This window comes from Oryzias latipes, chromosome 1, assembly GCF_002234675.1.
Source record: "Oryzias latipes chromosome 1, ASM223467v1".
Lineage (NCBI taxonomy): Eukaryota > Metazoa > Chordata > Actinopteri > Beloniformes > Adrianichthyidae > Oryzias > Oryzias latipes.
Genome location: NC_019859.2, coordinates 30,111,881 through 30,119,241, shown reverse-complemented (window position 1 = coordinate 30,119,241; position 7,361 = coordinate 30,111,881).

The window sequence follows — 7,361 nt, the reverse complement described above, 5'->3', positions numbered from 1 at the left end:
AGTTTGTAGCTCTCCTCCAGACGTGAGCGAAGATTCCTAACATACTCAGAATGAGAGACGGACCTTGGTTCCCGGACTGGTAGACCAAAGGCAAGGTCAACAGGTAGACGAGGGCAACGACCAAAAAGCAGTTCATATGGCGTAAACCCTGTGACCTCGTTTTTCGTGCAGTTGTATGCATGAACCAATGGCTTAACATGCTGTTTCCATTGCGACTTCTGTTTGTTCTCCAGGGTTCCAAGCATCCCCAGCAGCGTCCGATTAAAACGCTCAACTGGATTCCCACGTGGGTGGTACGGAGTAGTCCTACTTTTCTTGATGCCGGCCACCTCGCACAGTTCCTTGATGAGTTTGGACTCAAAGTCCGGGCCCTGATCTGAGTGGATGCGCTCTGGAATACCATAGTGCACCATGAACTCATTCCAGAGGCACTTTGCAACAGTCCCAGCTCTCTGGTTGGCAGTAGGAATGGCAACAGCAAATTTTGTAAAATGGTCCGTAAGAACCAAAATGTCTTTTGTGTTGCTACTATCTGGTTCAAGTGTGAGGAAGTCCATACACAGGAGTTCAAGCGGACGACTTGTCCTTATGTTGATGAGTGGGGCAGCCTTATCCACCAGTGTCTTCCTTCTCACACATCTACCACATGTTTTGACGGTAGTCTCTACGTCAACTGCCATCTTCGGCCAGAAAAATCGCTGGCGGACCAGATCCATCGTCCTCTCAATGCCCATGTGCCCCATGTCGTGATGTAAACTCTTTAAGACAGTGGGGCGCAGGTCAGGTGACAGGATTAGCTGCAGAAGAATCTTATCACCATCCTGTCTCCTCCGATACAGAACTCCATCCACCAGCTCTAGCCTGTTCCACTCTCGCAGAAGCAGGGGGATTTCTGGCAGTTCGTCACGAACTGTAGGTGGGATCTTGTCACCCGTCTCGAGCTGATGTATGACCTCCCGAATGGCAGGGTCTGCTCTCTGCTGTTCTTTGAGGTCGGTGCGAGACAGAGATGGTATTACTGGCAGGCCTTGGGACTCATCTGCGAAAAAGTCAGAGATGCTGTCAACAGTGGCAGACAGAGACTCAACCAGGGTCACAGTAGCTTGACTAGGATCGGGACCTTGTTGTGCTCTCACTAGACAGCTCTGGCAGATGGCATCCACAACCTCTGGCGAGATCTCCTCCACTTCACCAGGCGCACTTGGCGGCTGAGTCGACTGGCACAGCAGGTCCCACTCCGGGAAGGAGGGGTCTTCAGGAGGGTTTCCATGGGCACGTCTTGACAAAGAGTCTGCGTCTAGATTTCGCTTTCCGGCACGATATTGCAGTTTGAATGAATATGTTGATAGTGCCGCCAACCACCGATGACTTGTGGCATCCAGCTTGGCTGTAGTGAGAACGTAGGTTAGAGGGTTGTTATCCGTTACAACTGTGAAAGTGGCTCCATAGAGGTAGTCGTGGAACTTTTCGACGACGCTCCACTTCAGGGCCAAAAACTCCAGTTTATTGGCCGGGTACCTCGTCTCACTCAGCGACGTTCCGCGACTGGCGTAGGCAATGACCCGCAGCTTGCCCTCCTGCTCCTGATACAGCACTGCTCCCAATCCAGTAGTGCTCGCATCCGTATGTAGGATGTATGGCAACTTTGGATCGGCAAAACCCAAAACAGGCGCAGATGTCAGTTTAGCAATTACTGCCTCAAATGCCCTCTGCTGTTCACTGGTCCACTTCCCACCAAAGGGTTTCTTGGGGTCCAAGTATTTCCCTCCTGGTTTCTTCATCTTGTGGGAATGGCGAGTAGGTGAATAGCCACGTGTCAGTTCATTCAATGGCTTCACAATTGTTGCATAGTCCTTAACAAACCGTCGATAGTATCCAGCAAAACCCAGAAAAGATTGCAACTCCTTCAAGTTGCGTGGGACTGGCCAGGATTTTAGAGATTCTATCTTTTCTGGATCTGTGTGGACACCATCTTCGGACACAATGTGTCCCAGATAACGGACGGAGGACTGGAAAAACTTGCACTTGTCGGGTGATAGTTTCAATCCGAAATCCTCGAGACGAGACAGCACATGGAGAAGACGAGTTTCATGTTCTTCGAGGGTGGCTGAAAAAACAATGATGTCGTCCAAGAAGACGAGAACCTCCTTAAGATGCAGATCACCCATGCAACGCTCCATAAGTCGCTGGAATGTGATCGGAGCATTCGTGACTCCCTGCGGCATCCGGTTCCACTCCCAAAAACCAAGAGGTGTGACGAAAGCAGTTTTAGCTTTATCCTCTTCGGCCATCTCGATCTGGTAGTAACCGGATTTCAAGTCGAGGACAGAGAACCACTTGGATCCCGTCAGTGCAGAAAATGATTCTTCTAGGTTTGGCAAAGCATATGCATCTTTCACAGTCTGTAGATTGAGTTTTCTGTAATCGACACATAGCCTCACCTCACCATTTTTCTTCCTCACCACCACAATCGGGGACGAAAACGGCGACTCAGACTCTCTAATCACCCCTGCCTTGAGCAAGTCCCGGAGATGTCTGCGGACCGCTTCCACATCCTTGGGGTGTATTGGTCTCGCTCTATGTTTGAAAGGAGTCTGATCATTGAGCTTGATGTGATGTTTCACCCGATCTGTGCAGCCAAAGTCCATGTTATGGTGGGAGAATACCTTGGGCATGTTGCGGAGCTTTGTAGTCATGCGCTCCTTCCACTCTGGTGGAATAGGTGAGTCTCCAAAATTAAACTGCAACGGGTTCTTGTGATTTGGATCTGAGGTGGTAACCTGCTGTGATAAGATAGTTGGTGAAACTCCAATGCCAGCAATGATGGTTAATGGTGGAATAAACATATCTTGCTCTGACTGGTTCTGTATGAAGACAGGCACTTTGTACGGTGGATGGTGTGGGAGAGAGATCAGGCAGCTCTGGACACACAGGCCTCCAGGTAACGTTGAGGTTGGATGTTCGATGATGGCCAGCTGGTCAGGTGGACGGACGTTGAATCTAGCAGAACCGTCTAGGACAGTGATCTGGCCAGCTGGAACCAGGACTGGAGTTTGGCTTAACAGGTGCACAGATCCGGCGCTGTCCATGTTACTCTGCTGATGTCTTAATTGCAGGAGCTTTAGGACTGCGCGATACCCCTGTGCACTGGGCTGGAAGGTGGAGTAACAGCTGCCAAGGTGCTGTTCGTAGAGAGGCTCGAGGGTGTTCATCCCGATAAGCACAGAAGATGAGGACTCAGAACGAGCATCCGGAACCACAAGTGCAAGCGTTGGCACATCCATTTCCACTCCTAGGAAGTCCTTAGGAAAAGTAATGTCCAGTTCCACATAACCTAAATATGGCACTGACTGTCCTGCTGCACCTTCAACCTGGAGCAGGCTGTGTAGTGGCTTCACAGGCTGGTGGCTCAGATATTGATTATAGAATGACACTGGAATTGTCGTCACCTGTGAGCCGGTGTCAAGGAGGCAGTTACACAAATGTTCATCAATCTCCACCACAGCAGTGCATTTTGAACCAATTAGGCCCTTTGGTAGTCTGGTGGCCGTGGTGGTCTTTGATTCAGCTTCACTCAACCCCGCACACTTCACAGTCTTTTTCTCTTTGGGACAAGTTTGGTCCATCCTGGTTCCCATTTGCCCCTCAATAGGAACCTCGACTAGTTTAACTGGCTGTTTGTGAACGTGGGTTGTTGTTGTTTCTGGGCAAACAGTTTCTTTTTGCGGGCAACCAGAGCACTGTTTGGTTCATTTTGGCACTGAGGAAGAATGTGACCATCTTCACCACACCTAAAACAGAACCCAGGTTTGCGTTGGGCAGGTGTGGACTTCCGGGATGCAGGCTGTTTGCTGTACTCTGCTTTGGAACGGGAGTTGGTTGGAGGCAGGCCTTTGTTAGCTGTTAACGATGCCAGTTGTCGCTGTACTTCAGCAAGTTGTTCTGCCAGCTGCTGTGTTATGCTGGTTAGTGCAGCAACTGCTCCTCCCTCACAACCAGTCTCAATCTGAGCCAACTGCACATGGGTAGCTGCTTTCTGTCTGACAGCCCCGAGGTGATGTTTCATCCTTTGGATCTTGGTTGCCTCCCGATCCTCTTCGGTCCTAAGAAGCAGCAACAGTTCATTGAAATTTGGTGGGTTCAACTTCCTTTGCTTCAGCTGGAGTTCAGAGATTAAAGAGTTGTCCCAGCACCCCCGGCAGAATTGATTTATAAGGTGTCTGTTGGCATCAGTGTCCTTAACTCCACCCCTTCTTACAGCTGCATTCAGTGCCACTTGGAGTCTATGCAGATAGGAGGATGGCTTTTCTCCATTGTTTTGGAAAGTGTCCATAAATTTGGCAAAAAGTTCATCACCATCTTGTACAGTGCCATAAGCAGAGTCGAGAGTGTCCAGATAAACTGAAGGCAAGGCGTCTGTGCTCAGGTGTTTGATCACATCAGCGGCTGGTGGCAGAAGGCTGTCAACAATCCTCCTCGAACGCTGGAGGTCCGAGACTGACGGGTCCCGCAGCAGTAAGTCCACCCCTGATCTCCAGGTCTCGTAATCTGCCTCATGCGATGGTCTCTGCAGTCGTCCTGAAAACACCTTCAGGTTCTGTGGGAAAACACTCGCCTCGCTCTTCACTATGTGCTCCACCACATAGCTCTGGAATTCAGGTGGGTTGAAATCCAGCATGGTGGTAGACGCTCTCTCTCCGGGCTCTGTAGTATGCTGCCAAGATGCAGGGTGTGGCTTACTTTCTGCTAGGAAAGGTGATGGCTCCTGTGGTGGGATAATGGCTGGTGGTCTTGCTGATGATTTTGAAGATATAACAACATTGGGGTCTGCTGGCAGGTTCTTCTCAGCAGCAGGGTGGATCTCAGCGACGGACTGTCCAATTTGAGCCATTGTAGCTTTTAACACCTCAGCAAAGTCCATACCAGAAATACCGGTCCATACCGTCAAATTCTGCGCATGATTCAGACATCATTTCAGTTCTGGTAATACGCCCATATTGTTTCAGAAAATCTATAACTTCATCGACACCTGCTTCTTCAGTGACTGATATGCCTTCAACTCTTACACTGTTTGGTATTTTAATCCCCAAGTTCATGAACACATCCATGATGACACGATACGTATAGTACTGCAAGATAACAAATTCAAAGTACTGCACAGTGTGAGTTGAGACACTTCCTACTCCCTCCTAGCTAGCTCGCCACTTTTTATGTAGGTGTCAGACATGCGCTGGTTCTTGTCCGGTGCCGGTCTGGAGTAAACACCACAGGATGAATTGTGCGTTCATGAAACAATGTTCTTGAACGCACAACACATCCCGGGCGAACATAGCATCAGTTTGCACATTTAGGTTCTTCAAAAACTCAAAGTTGATTCAACATTTCTGGAAGGTGCTCTCGATTTTACCATCAAGAGAAACTTTCCCCCTCCAGTGTATAAATTACTAGTTATATTTTTTTCTGTCTTTTCCATAAACTGCCCATGAAACAGCTAAAATGTGTTAGTCATGATTATTTTTTTCAGTAGGGAGAGAAAAAAACCAGTCCTTCTATGTCTTCGTGCATTCACACAACAACATGCATCTCTCAAAAAGTGGAACCCAGAAAAGATCTAAAAGGGGACACTCCTCCTCTGACTGATGACAAAAGTTTGATTTATTGTTTTCAAGCAGCACAATCCTTCTGCTTCAGTGTTTATTGGAACTACAAACTGTAGTCCCTGTGTTTTTTTCCTGTAATTGTTTCACTTGTTAAAATTATCTTTTATCTTTTCGGGGGCATATTCCTGGCCTCCATTTTGCTATTTGAGTCGCGCTAACTTCAGAGAAAACCCTGCCGCCTGCCGCAGAAGCAGCAGGCCCCGCCCTGAAAACAGAGGTAGATGAACAAACATGATCACAGTAAGTGAGAGGAGATTAGGCCTCTTTGTTCAAACAGGTTCAGATGTGGCTGCCTGAATACACGGGATTGACATTAATATTGAGATTGCATCATAATCTTTCTCTGCAGCGTAAGGGATTATGATACAAACCTGAGTGGGGTGGGGAGGAGATGAAAAAGAGCAGGTAAAATCTAATATGATGAAAAAACAGAAGATGTCAGGGATCAGGAGTTCGCCAGAGGACTGAGAGGAAAGCTGCAATGCTTTAGGATGCGTTTTCAATTAAAGTTTATATGAAAGTGTGTTCACTCTGACACACACAAACACTTTAAGCTGTTAATCTGAATGCTTGTCAATATGACATTATTGTCACATGGGATGAGAGGAAATAGGCATAATTCAGGGAAGTCTTTAACTCCCACATCCGGGAGAACTTCAAACAGGTACCGGGGGAGGTTGGGGACATTGAGTCCGAGTGGACCATGTTTTCCACCTCCATTGTCTCTGCTGCTGCTCGGAGTTGTGGTCGCAAGGTCTCTGGTGCCTGTCGCGGCGGTAACCCCAGAACCCGGTGGTGGACACCGGAAGTAAGGGATGCCGTCAAGCTGAAGAAGGAGTCCTACCAGGCCTGGCTGGCCTGCGGGACTCCAGAGGCAGCTGACAGGTACCGGCAGTCAAAGCGAGCTGCGGCCCGGACTGTTGCAGAGGCGAAAACTCGGTCCTGGGAGGAGTTCGGTGAGGCCATGGAGAAGGACTATCGGTTGGCCTCGAAGAAATTCTGGCAAACCATCCGGCGACTCAGGAGGGGAAAGCAGTTCTCCACAGGCACCGTTTTCAGTGCAGGTGGGGAGCTGTTGACTTCGACTGGGGACATTGTCGGGCGGTGGAAGGAGTACTTCGAGGATCTCCTCAATCCCACTGACACGCCTTCTATTGAAGAAGTGGAGAGTGAGGATTTTGGGGTGGGGCTGTCCATTACCCGGGCTGAAGTCACTGAGGTAGTCAACGAGCTCCTCGGTGGCAGGGCCCCGGGGGTGGATGAAGTCCGCCCTGAGCACCTCAAGTCTCTGGATGCTGTGGGAGTGTCTTGGCTGACACGTCTCTGCAGCATCGCGTGGCGGTCGGGAACCGTACCACTGGACTGGCAGACAGGGGTGGTGGTTCCCCTCTTTAAGAAGGGGGACCGGAGGGTGTGTTCCAACCATAGGGGAATTACACTCCTCAGCCTCCCTGGGAAAGTCTATGCCAGGGTACTGGAGAGGAGAGTCCGTCCGATAGTCGAACCTCGGATTCAGGAACAACAGTGCGGTTTCCGTCCTGGTCGTGGAACAGTGGACCAACTCTACACCCTCTTTGGGGTGCTGGAGGGTTCGTGGGAGTTTGCTTATCCAGTCCATATGTGTTTTGTGGATTTGGAGAAGGCGTTCGACCGCGTCCCCCGTGGCATCCTGTGGGGGGTGCTCTGGGAGTATGGGGTCCG